Raw genomic sequence first — 13,148 nt, forward strand, 5'->3', positions numbered from 1 at the left:
ACTTGGATTGTGGCCTAACATGAGATCTAGTCTAAAGAATGTTCCATGTTTGAAAAGAATGTGTATTCTGCCATTTTTCATTGGAACATTCTGTAAATATCCATTAAATGACACATTAGAACAGATGGCCTTAAGGCCTATGTTTCTTTGTTGACAATTTGCCCGGATGATCTCTTCATTAATGTAAGTGGAGTGTTAAAGTCCCTAACTATTAGTGCTTAACTGTCGATCTCTCCTTTTATGTCTGTTAATATTTGCTTTATGTATTTAGGTGGTCCTAAATACATACTAGAGAAAATCAACAGCAGATTATATGATGTAAAAGAACACATTAGCAACATGGAAGACAAAGTAATGTAAATCACCCAATCAGAAGTATATACCCATATATACTTCTATGGTAGGAGACCACTGTTTTTCCTTTCTGGATCTGGCTCTGATGATGTCAGATGTTGTCCCTGTCTGATCTTAGGCAGTCTGTGTGAGACATCCAGGAGTGACTGTCTCCTTCAGCTGTTAATCTAGCCACTCTGCACTCAGCAGGCCGCCTTAGAAAGCTCATGGCAGGGCAGAGTCCCTCCTGGAGAGGGGGTTATTGGGTCCTCTCACACTGCTACTGTATGGAGGAGGAGTCAGCACTGGGATCGTGCTGGCTACTCTCTCCGTTCTCTCCTCAAAGCCTCTGTCCCCAGTCTCTCCTCAAGTGTCTCCAGACTTCTCTGCGCCCCCTCTAGCTAGGGATCTACTATCTGTGGCTGTCACTCTGAACTCAGCAGTCGGCTAAGACAGCACAGGATGGGGTGGAATCCCACCTGGGGATGGGGCTATTGGGTCCTCTGACACTGCTGTCACTCTGGGGGAGTGGTCTCTGCCTGAGCAAGATGGCTACTGCTGCATTAGGAATGAGTCAGCACTGAGATCCCGCTGACTACTCTCTCAGGTCTCTCCCCAAAGCCTCCTTCCCCAGTCTCTCCTCAGGTGTCTCTAGCCCACTCTGCTGCTGCCTTTGCTGGAGACCAGGTAAGTGGCTGCAAATAAAAATTTATGTGTTGGCCTTTAAATGGTTCTTTAAATGGTTCTTAAAAAGAACCTTTAAATGGCTCTTTGTGTCTCCAGCTGCCAGTCTGTGGCAGAGAGCAACCTTGCTGCTTTTTGCAGCTGGCTGTTTTCTGTGTACTTTTTGGGCTCCAGTGCTGTAGGCTAGAGATCCTCGCTTTTGATTTAGACCCTGCTCTTCTCAGGGGGATCCAATTGGCCGTTTCAATGTCCTTCTGGTGCTGCCGCCCATGGGCACCCTGCCCGCCTTCTTGGGTCTCTACTGCACTCCTTAACAGTTAGATTGCACTAAAGCCGATTCTTCTGTCTCTGAGGTTAAAAGGCTCCTCTTTCGCTATTGTTCGGTTGTTTGTTCCAGGTGATTTCTCCACAATTAAGTTGTAATTCCAGGTTGGTCCTGGAAGGAGGTCAGTGTGACTTCCACTCGCTCCTCCCCCATCTTGATTCCTGTGTGCAAGTATATATTTTTTAATTTCATTTATTGTATTCTTCAGTTCTGATGGGGTTTTAAAAAATATGTTCTGTCTCCTTGGGGATGTTCTCACTGTGTTCATCCATACTTCTGAGTTTGTTTAGCATGCTTATGATCATTACTCTGAATTTTTTATGTGGTAGACTGCTCATCTAGGTTTCATTTAGTGTTTCTGGAGTTTTGTCTTGTCCTTTTATTTGGAATATATTCCTCTCTCTCCTCATTTTGCCTAACACTCTGTGTTCATTTCTACGTATTAGGTACATCAGATAAATCTCATAGTATTAAGAGTGGCCTGTAGAAGGTGTCCTGTGGGGCCAAATAAGACAATTCCCTCTGTTAACCCGGGCCAGGTATTGCAGGGGTGTCTTCTGTGTGGGCCGCATGGACCATCGTGCTTTGGTTGGGCCATGACTGTTGTGGGTGCTCTGCAGGATGGGACTGACCCCCAGCCCAGCTGTGAGGCCCAGCCCCAATGGCTGTGGTTGCACTGGTGGGCCCAGCTGGCCCCTGGCTGTGAGGCCCATTTGTGACGGCTGCAGTCATGCTGGTGTGTGGGCAGAGCCCCAGCATTGCTGGCTGCGGGCGTTTGGCTGTGACGGCTCCTGGCACGCTGTTATGCAGGGCAGGCCTCCAGTATGTGTGGCTGTGAGGCCTGGTCTCTACTGTTGCTTGCTGGTGTACAGGGGCTGGTCCCTCAACCCGCTTTGGGGTTGCTTTAATGCCATCCCTCAGGTGCTGGGGGTTGGGGCACCACTTAGGAGGGTTGGTGGGTGCCGGGGGTCAGGGTGCTGCTGTGTGAGTCCTCAGGCAAATACAGGGTGGGGCAAACAGCAGGTTAATGGAGAGTGTCAGACCTGGTGTTCACCAGGTGTTGGCTCAGTGGAAGGAGAGCAAACAAAGCCAAGAAAGAACAGTGCCCACCATTGCCTGTGTCCCCAGAGAGAGCCCCAACAAATCCCCCTGGTGTGTATCTTAAAATGAGTCAATATTTCTCCTTCACGTATGGCATGGGTGCCTTTCAAACTGTTGTCTGTGCTGTGACTCAGAGTGAGTGCATTTGTGCACGGGGCCTTTCAGCAAGGATTCTTGGTTTCCTACAGCCCTTGGCTCTCCAGGATATAAGCCTTGCTGGTTATCACAACCAGATATTAGGGGGCTCCTCTGCCTCATTCAGGATCCTGGGCTGGGAAGCCTGGTGTGGGTCTCAGATGTCTTGCTCTCTGTAGGGGAGGGGCTACTGAAGTGATGATATCCTCCTGGGTTACTGGATGCTCTACTGCTGCCCCTCATCCCCTCTCAAATGCGGCTCTTTCTTTATAGCCTCCACTGCAGAGAATCTCTTCTGCAAATGTTTAGGTCATTCTCAGAGATATTTTTTTTTCTCGCTTTCTATATATTGGGTTGGCCAAAAAGTTCATTTGTTTTTTTCTGTATGACGGCATTAGTTGTGTCTTGTTGTCTTTAACTTCATTTGAAACAATTTTGTTACATTGTGTTGTGACAGCTGTCATATCAATGCGCATTTAAAAAAAATCAAAATGGTGAATTTTTGTGCATTTTAATATTGAAGATGGAAGAAAATATGCAATACTTCCAGCATATTATGTTTTATTATTTCAAGAAATGCAAAAACACAACTGAAATGCAAAGAAAAGAAAAGATTTGTGCAGTGTATGGAGAAGGTGCTGTGATTGATCGAATGAGCCAATGTGGTTTACAGTTTCTTGGTATATTGATTGATACTTTTGCCAAATAGTTCTTTGCTGTGGGGCTGTCTTATGCATTGGAAGATGTATAGCAGCACTCCTGGTGTCCAATAGCAAGAGATCGCTGACATACTCAAAATTTTCAAATCAATAAAGTTATTGGTGAAAATGAAAAACGAGTCTTTTGGATCAAAGATGGCATAAAGATCAGTGAAAGCTACACTAACCTTCTCCCAGAACCAATCTGGAATTACAACTAAATTGCAGAGAAATCATCTTGACTAATCAACTGAACACTAGCTGGAAAGAAGCTTTATGACCAAGGACAGACAGAATAAACTACTTCACCACAACATGAGTGGTAGGGAATGAAGAGGAGATGCAAGAGGGCAGGCTGGGCTCCCATGGGTGGCAGCTGAAGTGCTACTGGGATATTTCAGCAGCTGGGGGTTCCCCCTGAAAAGTGTGGGGTCTAAACCTCAAGCTGGGCTCCCTGGCCTACAACACCAGAGCTGGAAAGGAAGCCAGATAACATCCAGCTGTGAAAAGCAGCAGGGGTTCTGTCTCCCAAGGAGAGAATGGAGATACAGAGAGCCTTTTAAAAGGCCAAAACACAAAATTTCATTTGCAGCCACTTACCCTGGGTGCTGGCAAAGGCAGGGCCGACTGAACTAAAGATGCTTGAAGAGAGTCTGGGGTTGGTGGCTCTGGGGTTAAAACTGAGGGAATAGCCACCAGGATCCATGTGCTGAGTTATCCCCATACTGCAGAAGCCATCTTTCTCAGGTAGAGCACTCCTCTCTGAATGGCATCAGCATGACAGGAAGCAGCAGGCCCATCCACAGGAATTATTCTTCCCCACCTCTTGTGCTTAAGTCTAACTGCTGATTACAGATTGATTAGATTAAAAACTGATAGGATTAATGCCTGAACAGTTTAACATCTAGGTAGAAAATACAAAGCAGTGGCCAAAATGGAAAGACAAAGAAATAGACACCAAATCAAAGAACAAGAGAATTTTCCAGAAGAAATAGATGAAATGGAAGTAAGCAATTTATTATACATAGTTCAGAGTAATGATTGTAAGGATTCTCAACAGCATGAAAAAAGACATAGAAACCCTAAAAAGGGATCAGTCAGAAATAAAGAATGGAATATCTGAGATAAATAATACACTGGAAGGAATGAAGAGTAGGTTAGATGAAGCAGAGGACTGAATTAGCGACTTGGAAAACAAGGTAGAAAAAAACCAATCAGGCAGAGCAGCAAAAAGAAAAATGAATTTTAAAAAATGAGGAGAGCTTAAGAAACATCTTGGACAACATGAAGTGTAACAACATCCACATCATGGGAATACCAGAAGGAGAAGAGAGTAAGGGATTGAGAACCTATTTGAAGAAATAATAACTGAAAGCTTTCCTAATCTGGTGAAGGAAAAAGTCACACAAGTCAGGAAACTCAGAGTCCCAAATAAGTTGAACACAAACCAGCCTACACCCAGACACATCATAATTAAAATGACAAGGCTTAAAGATAAGGAGAGAATCCTAACAGCCACAAAAGAAAAGCAGGTACCATATATTGCCATGTATAATGTGCTCCCATGTCTAATGCAAAAAAAAAAAAGCTTTTGTGCGCATTATACATGGTATTATTATACCCATGGAATGGAATAATTATACCCATGTATAATGCACATCTTTATTGTTCTCTCAAAAATTTGGGCAAAAAGAAAAATGAGCATTATACATGGCAAAATACAGTAGTTACCTACAAAGGAGTATCTATTTGAGTGTCATCTGATTATTCATCAGAAACATTTCAGGCCAGAAAGGAGTGATGTGAGATATTTAAGGTGATGAAAAGCAAGGACCTACAACCAAGGCTACTATACCAAACAAAGCTATCATTTAAAATCAAAGGAGAAATAAGGAGCTTCCCAGACAAGAAAAAGCTAAGAGAGTTTGTTAACACCAAACCAATACTGCAACAAATGTTAAAGGGTTTGCTAAAAGAAGAAGAAGAAGAAAAGGATAAAGAAAAAAGAAAACAGAAGAAAACAGTTCTAACAATAATGACACTACATAAGTTTCAATAATCACCTTAAATGTAAATGGCTTAAATGCTGCAAGTGAAAAACACAGGGAGGCTGAATGGGTAAGAAAATGAAACCCATATATATGCTGCCCCCAAGAGAACCATTTCAGGTTGAAAGATACACACAAACTAAAAGTAAAAGGATAGAAAGAGATATTTTATACAAGTGGAAAAGAAACAAAAGCTGGGTAACAGTACTTATATCTGACAAAATAGACTTTAAAACCAAGGCTATATATAGTAAGAGACAAAGAAGGACACTACATAATGATAAAGGGAACAACCCAACGAGAGGATATAACCCTAGTAAACATTTACACACACAACATAAGAGCACCTAAATATGTAAAGCAGATCTCGTTGGACATAAAGACATAGATTGACAGAAATACCATCACAGTTAGGGATTTTAACACCCCACTGACTTCAATGGATAGATCTTCCAGGCAGAAAATCAACAAGGAGACAGCAGCCTTAAACAACACTCTAGATCAAATGGATTTAATTGTTATCTTCAGGACATTTCACCCCAAAGTAGCAGAATATATATACTTTTGAAGTGCACATGGAAGGTTTTCTAGGATAGACCATGTGTTAGGACACAAAACAAGTCTCAATAAATTGAAGAAGATTGAAGTCATATCAAGCATCTTCTCTGACCACAATGCTATGAAACCGGACATCAACCACAGGAACACTGAAAAACATGCAAAGACATAGAAGTTAAATAACATGTTATTAAACAATGAATGGGTCAACGATGAGATCAAGGAGGAAATCAAAGGAGGATACCTTGAAACAAAGGAAAATAAGGACACAACAATCCAAAATCTGTGGGACACTGGGAAAGCAACCCTAAGAGGAAAATTCATAGCATTATAGTCCTATCTGAAAAAAACAAGAAAAAGCTCAAATAAACAATCTAACTTTATACTTAAAGGAGCTTGAAAAGGAACAACAAAGCCCAACTGAGGGAGACTCTGTTCCTCAGAGTCTTCCTATTCGCTGCAGATGAAGAAATAAATTGTACCAGACACGATTTACCTGTCAGGAGAAGGGGATGGCGATCCTCTCTAGTGGAGAATGCCCTGAGCCCTTCTCTGAAGTGGCTTCTATCGAGAACAAGACATGCGCAGGTGTATACATCATGCATGCAAAGCCTATCAATCTATATCAAAAAGCTATAGATAATAAATTGAAAAAACACAGAGACCTGCCTTAAATCAGGGTCTATCAGACAGGCTGATGGCGGATGCTCATTAAGGTACGGCTTTGGGCCTCAGGAATTATATCCTTGCTGTAAAGTAAAACACCTGGTTTTTCCTTATCAAGGCAGTGTGAAGCAGAACAAGCTTCAGTAATTAAATTGCATTCTTTAGGCCAGACATCCCAGGGGACCCTTGGTGTTCATATCAGTCTATGAGTCTCCCAGCATTCCTGGCTTTCCAGTTGAGGCTTACAGGCACGGCCTGGCTTGTGTGGGGCTACGATTCCCGATACCACACAAAGTGGTCCCCAACACCCAATGTGAGCAGAAGGAAGGATTAATTAAAATCAGAGCAGAAATAAATGAAAAAGAGTCTAAAAAAAGATCCAACAGATCAATGGATCCAAGAGCTGGTTCTTTGAAAAGATAAACAAAATTGACAAACCTTTAACCAGACTCATTAATAAAAGAAGAGAAAGGACCCAAATAAATACAAACAGAAATGAAAGAGAAGAAATAACAAAGATATACAAAGGATTGTAAGGAAATATTATGAATAATTATATGCCAACACACTGGACAACCTGGATGGAACAGATAAATTCCTAGAAATATACAATCTTCTGAAAATAAATCAGGAAGAATCAAAGAATCTGAATAGACAAATGAAACCTAATGAAACTGAAACAGTAATCAAAATACTCCCAACAAACAAGATCCTGGACCAGATGGCTTCACAGGTGAATTATACCAACCATTCCAAGAACTAACCTTTCCTTTTCAAATTATTTTTAAAATTCAAGTGGATTGAAGCCTCCCAAACTCATTTTATGAGGCCAGCATTATCCTAATTCCAAAACCAGATAAAGACACTACAAAGAAAGAAAATTATAGGCCAATATCCCTGATGAACATAGATGCTAAAATCCTCAAAAAATATTAGCAAACAGAATACAGCAATGCATCAAAAAAATTATCCACTATGATCAAGTGGGATTTATTCCAGGAATGCAAGGTTGGTACAACATTTGCAAATCAATAAATGTGAATCACTATCTAAAAAAAATGAAGGATACAAACCACATGATTATATCAATAGATGCCAAAAAATTTTTTGATAAAATCCAACACCCATTTATGATAAAAAAAAAAAAAAATCTCAGCAAGGTGGGATTAGAGGGAACATACATAAACATAATAAAGGCCATATACGACAAACCCACTGCCAGCATCATACTCAATGGGAAGAAACTACAAGTGTTCCCCTTAAGATCAGGAACAAGATAGGGATGTCTGCTTTTACCTCTTTTATTCAACACAGTACTGGAAGTCCTGGCCACAGCACTCAGACAAGAAGAAGAAATAAAAGGCATCCAATTTGGGCAGGAAAAAGTAAAACTACCTATATTTGCAGATGACATGATACTGTACCTGTACGTAGAGAACCCCAATGATTCTACCAAGAAAATACTAGAACTGATAAATGGATTCAGCAAAGTAGCACAATACAAAATTAATATGCATAAATCAGTTGCATTTTTATATGCCAATAATGAACTATCAGAAAGGGAAATTAAGAAAACAGTCCCACTCACAATTGCCCCAGAAAGAATAAAATACCTAGGAATAAACCTAACCAAGGATGTAAAAGACCTGTACTCAGAAAATTATAAGACACTGAAGAAAGACAATGAAGATACAAACAAGTGGAAGCACATACCATGTTCACGGATAGGATGAATTAACATCATTAAGATGTCCATACTACCCTAGCAATCTATAGATTCAAAGCAATTTTTATCAAGATTCTAATGATGTATTTCACAGAAGTAGAACAAATATTTCAAAAATTTATATGGAACCACAAAATGCCCCAAATAGCAACAGCAATCCTGAGAAAGAACAAAGTTGGAGGAATCACACTACCTAAATAAAACTATACAAGGCCATAGTAATCAAAACAGCATGGTAGTGGCATGAAAACAGACACAAAGATCAGTGGAACAGAATAGAGAGCCCAGAAATAAACCCATACTTTTATAATCGATTAATAGTTTTAAAAAGATTTTTATTTATTTATTTTTAGATAGAGGGAAAGGGAGGAAGAGAGGGAGAGAAACATCAATGTGCGGTTGCCTCTCATGCACCCCCTACTGGGGACCTGGCCTGCAACCCAATCATGTGCCCTGACTGGGAATCAAACTGGTGACGTTTGGTTCGTAGGTTGGGGCTCAATCCACTTAGTGACACCAACCACAACCACGGCTATAGTCAATTAATATTTGACAGAGGAAGCAAGCACATACAATGGGCTAATGACAGTTTATTCAATAAGTGGTGATGGGAAAATTGGACAGATATGTGCAGGAAAATGAAACTAGATCACCTCTTACACTACATAGAAGAATACATTCACAATGGATCAAAGACTTAAATGTTAGACCCCAAACCATAAAAATGTAGAAGAAAACATAGGCAGCAAAATCTCAGACACTGGTCACAGTAATATTTTATTGGATATATCTCTCCAGGCAAGGGAAACAAGAGAACAAATAAACAAATGGGACTACATCAAACTAAAAAGTGTTTGCACAGCGATGAAATCATCAACAAAATAAAAAGACAACCCACAGAATGAGAGAACATATTTGTTGATACATCTGATTAGGGGTTAATGTTCAAAATTTGTAAAGTACTCACCAAACTCAACACCAAAAAAAAAAACACCCCACCCAACTCAATTAAAAAATGGGCAAAGGAACTGAGTAGACACTTCTTCAAAGAGGACATACAGATGGCCAATAGACATATGAAAAGATGCTCAGTGTCACTAATTATCAGAGAAATGCAAATTAAAACCACAATGAAATACCATCTTACACCTGTCAGAATGGCTATCATCAATAAATGAAAAAACAAGTGCTGGCGAGGATGTGGAGAAAGGGGAACAATCGTGCACTGCGGGTGGGAATGCGGACTGGGGCAGCCACTGGGAAAGCAGTGCGGAGATACCTCAGAAAATTAAAAAAGGATCTGTCTTTTGACCCAGCGATCCCACATCTGGGAGTATATCTGAAGGAACCCAAAACACTAATTGGAAAGAACATAGGCGCCCCTATGTTCATTGCAGTGTTATTTATAATTGCCAAGATATGGAAGTAGCCCAAGTGTCCATCAGTAGATGAGGGGATAAAACAACTATGGGACATTTACACAATAGAATTCTACGTGGCCATAAAAAAGAAGAAAATTTTACCCTTTGCAACAGTATGGGTGGACCTGGACAACTTTATGCAAAGTGGAAATAAGTCAGTCAGAGAAAGACAAATACCATATGATTTCACTCATATGTGGAATCTAATGAACAACCTGAACTAACAAGAAAGACAGACTCATGGATGGAGAGCAGAGGACAGCTAGTGGAGCAGGGGAAGTTACGGGGTGGAGGGACGGAGCGAAAAGAAAAAGGACTCAGGGACATGGGCAGCAGTGTGGTGATGGCTGGGGGAGGGGAATATAAGGGGACTAAATGGTAATGGAAAAAATATAATAAAGATTATATATTTAAACAAAGAATAAAAGAAAAAAGTGTCTCTTATTTTCTGGAAAATACTAAATGGACTTTTTTGGCCAATCCAATCCAATACTTCAAACTCTTTATTAGATAAGTCCCTTATCTCCATTTTATTAAGGGCTTTTTTCCCCCTGGGATTTTGGCTGGTTTTTTCATTTGAAAAATAATCCTCTGTTTCTTCAATTTTTTTGACTCCCTGGGTTGATTTCTATACATTAGATAAAACATCCACCTTAGCCTTGAAGCAGTGGCCTCTTCTAGGAGAGGAAACTTACTGTTCAACCCTGCCCTAAGTCTAGGTTGTCGTCAAACCTGTGTGATTGCCTAAGCAACCCTTAGTGGCTCCCAGAAGTTGAGGGTGTACCCAGATCTGCAGTGTCCCAAAGGGGAGGATCTTAGCACCTAGTTGCAAGCTGATTGAAAAGCAGACCCTCAGGTAGCAGCTTTTAAGTGTGTAAATATTCCTCTCACAGGGGAAGACAGGTAGACAGGCATTTCTTTCTGCTCGCTCTGTACTGAGCCGTGGGACAATAGCCATTTAAGAACTGTTTCTTTGTTTGCTGCAATGAACACAAGAACAGAAGCCCTGTGAACACAAGCCCTGCTAGTCCCCAGAGCCAGGCTACCAAGGGATCTGCCGCAGCCACAAATGGTGGGGCACCAGACATGCGCACGGGTTCCTTTCTAGGACCCACCCTCAACCCAGAGCAAAGCAGAGGGAGTGCAAGCCCGGCTCCTGCTGGCCTCTGTGGTCTTTGGGGAGTATTTCAGTAGGCCTCTAGGTGGGAGTTAATATTAGAGGCTTGGCTCTGACACCACAGCTTTGTAGGCCAATAGGCGTCTTTCACAGAGACTAGAAGCTGCCTCTCCTCTGGGCCCCGGTGGACAGCCATGTGAGTCCACGTGAGCCCTTTGAGAACTGTGTCTTGGATGAGTCAAATGGGTGAAGGTGGTCAAAATGTACAAACCTCCAGTTATAAAATTCTGAGGAGGTAATGTGAAGCATGGTGACTATAGTTAATAATACTGTAGTATATATTTGAAAGTTGCTAAGAGAGCTCTTGAAAGAACTGTTAGCATTTTCTATGTTATAATTCTTTGTCTCCCAAGTTCAAAATGTGGTCAGGCTGCAAAAAATAAAAATAAAAAAGAACCAAAACTGTTTTTCAGCTCACTACAGCCTTGTGTGTTTCATGGATGTAAGTCCTGCTGGCTTTTAAAGCTCCATGTGTTGGGGGCTTGTCTCTCAGGTGCAGCTTTTAAAAGGTGGGGTGTCAGATGCGGGGCCCAGACCCTTCATCTCTCAGGGAGAAGCTTGGAGCTGTGAGTTCCCTCCTGACTGTGGGCGACTGTGGCAGGGTGGGAGGCAGGGTGAGACATGTCTCAGCCTCTTCTGTTTCGATGTGGTTTTCTCCTCTGCCCGAGGGGTAAGAGTTGTTTGTCTAGTTTCTGGATTTCTTTCAGAGGACATTGTTCCGTAGGTAGCTGGAGATTTGGTGTGTCCTTAGGTAGAGGTGAGTTCAGGACCCGCCTGTGTCACCATCTGGAGCTGGAACCCTTTTCTGTATCTGGTTACTAGACTAGTGGGCAAAGTGCAGTCTTCAGCGCCAGCTGCCAGGGTAACTGCCTTGCCTGCCCACTTCCTGGCTGGGGACCTTGGGCCTTTGCCAAATGTTAGGAAGGGTTCACAAGGTTGCTGTAGGACACACACCCACACAGGGTGCTTAGAGCGGGGGGCACGGGGGCCTCAGCAACACACTTGATCATCTGTCTCCTCCCTCGAAAGGGTCAACTTCAGGAGGGCAGAATTGCCTTTGCTTTTTCCCAGCCCCCTCCCAGCAGCCCCTCCTACGCTTCACTCACCTGTCTTTCTCACCCTTCTGGGCACTGGTTGTGTGGTCCGTCTTGGGGAGCTCCCCACGGCTGATTAAACTGCCTGGTAAATTGGGAGAGATTGATGACAGACTTTCTTAGAGGAAATTTAAACTTTCCTAATAGCAGCACCATTCGTGTGTAACTGCCTAAGATTTTGTGGGTGTATTAGGAAACATGACTAATTGCAATGTTTTACAGTATTCCAGGTGTGTCCACATTAAATGTCATAAATATGACTTTATTTTAATGAAGTGTCAAATGCTCTATAACATCTTCAGCAAGGCCCCGCGATGAGGCAGGTAGACCACCAGTGCAACGTGTGCAGCTTTTTTTCAAAACAGCACAGACCAACGTATGACAGAGCAGAGGGACAGAGCACAGGACGCAGAGGGAGGTGGCATCAGATAGGTCAGATCAGCTGGGATCTGGGAAGGAGCCAGTTTTTGGGTTCAGTTGTCCAACTGAGATGGAGGAATGAAAAGTAGCTTGGGAAAGAGAGCTCACAATTGGCAGCCAATTATATGCTAGGCACTTAAAAGTGTATTACTTTGTATATTTCTCATGGTCATCAGTTTCTAAATGGCAGAGTAGGGGTTTGAACCTGGGCCAGACCGACTTCTTAAGCTGAGACTCTACACACAATATTTCTACTTTCTGCTGTTAGGATAGGAGACTTCAGTGGGAAGTATGGTTGGATTCTGTGCCAACTTGAAAATGCTCTGGACTCTTGGGGTGGTGAGCACACAATACAATATACAGATGATGTATCATAGAACTGTACACCTGAAACCTATATAATTTTATCACCCCAATAAATTAAATAACAACAAAAAAAGAGAAAATGTCCTGGGCTCAGCTGTTTAGAAAAAAGGCTGCCTTTGGTTTATCTATGCAAATATATTTTATTTTGTTCTGCTGTGCTGGTCAGCAGTTCCATGGCATTTAGCCAGTGTTAGCATCGCCCTGGGTAGATGGTGATGTCAGTCTTCACATGCACTGCTAGCAATGTAGTTTTTCTCTGGGAATCGTACATTCAATGACAGCTGCGTTATATACAGTGCTTATTTAAACAAATGATAATAGAAAACATGATGCTAGAAGAGAAAACCAAACCAGATAACTACCTTTTAGCTGTGCTTGGTAGGTAGTGACATCCTT

Source organism: Pteronotus mesoamericanus, unplaced genomic scaffold (genome assembly GCF_021234165.1).
Source record: "Pteronotus mesoamericanus isolate MK-2021 breed Mesoamerican mustached bat unplaced genomic scaffold, CSHL_Meso_final contig_20, whole genome shotgun sequence".
Lineage (NCBI taxonomy): Eukaryota > Metazoa > Chordata > Mammalia > Chiroptera > Mormoopidae > Pteronotus > Pteronotus mesoamericanus.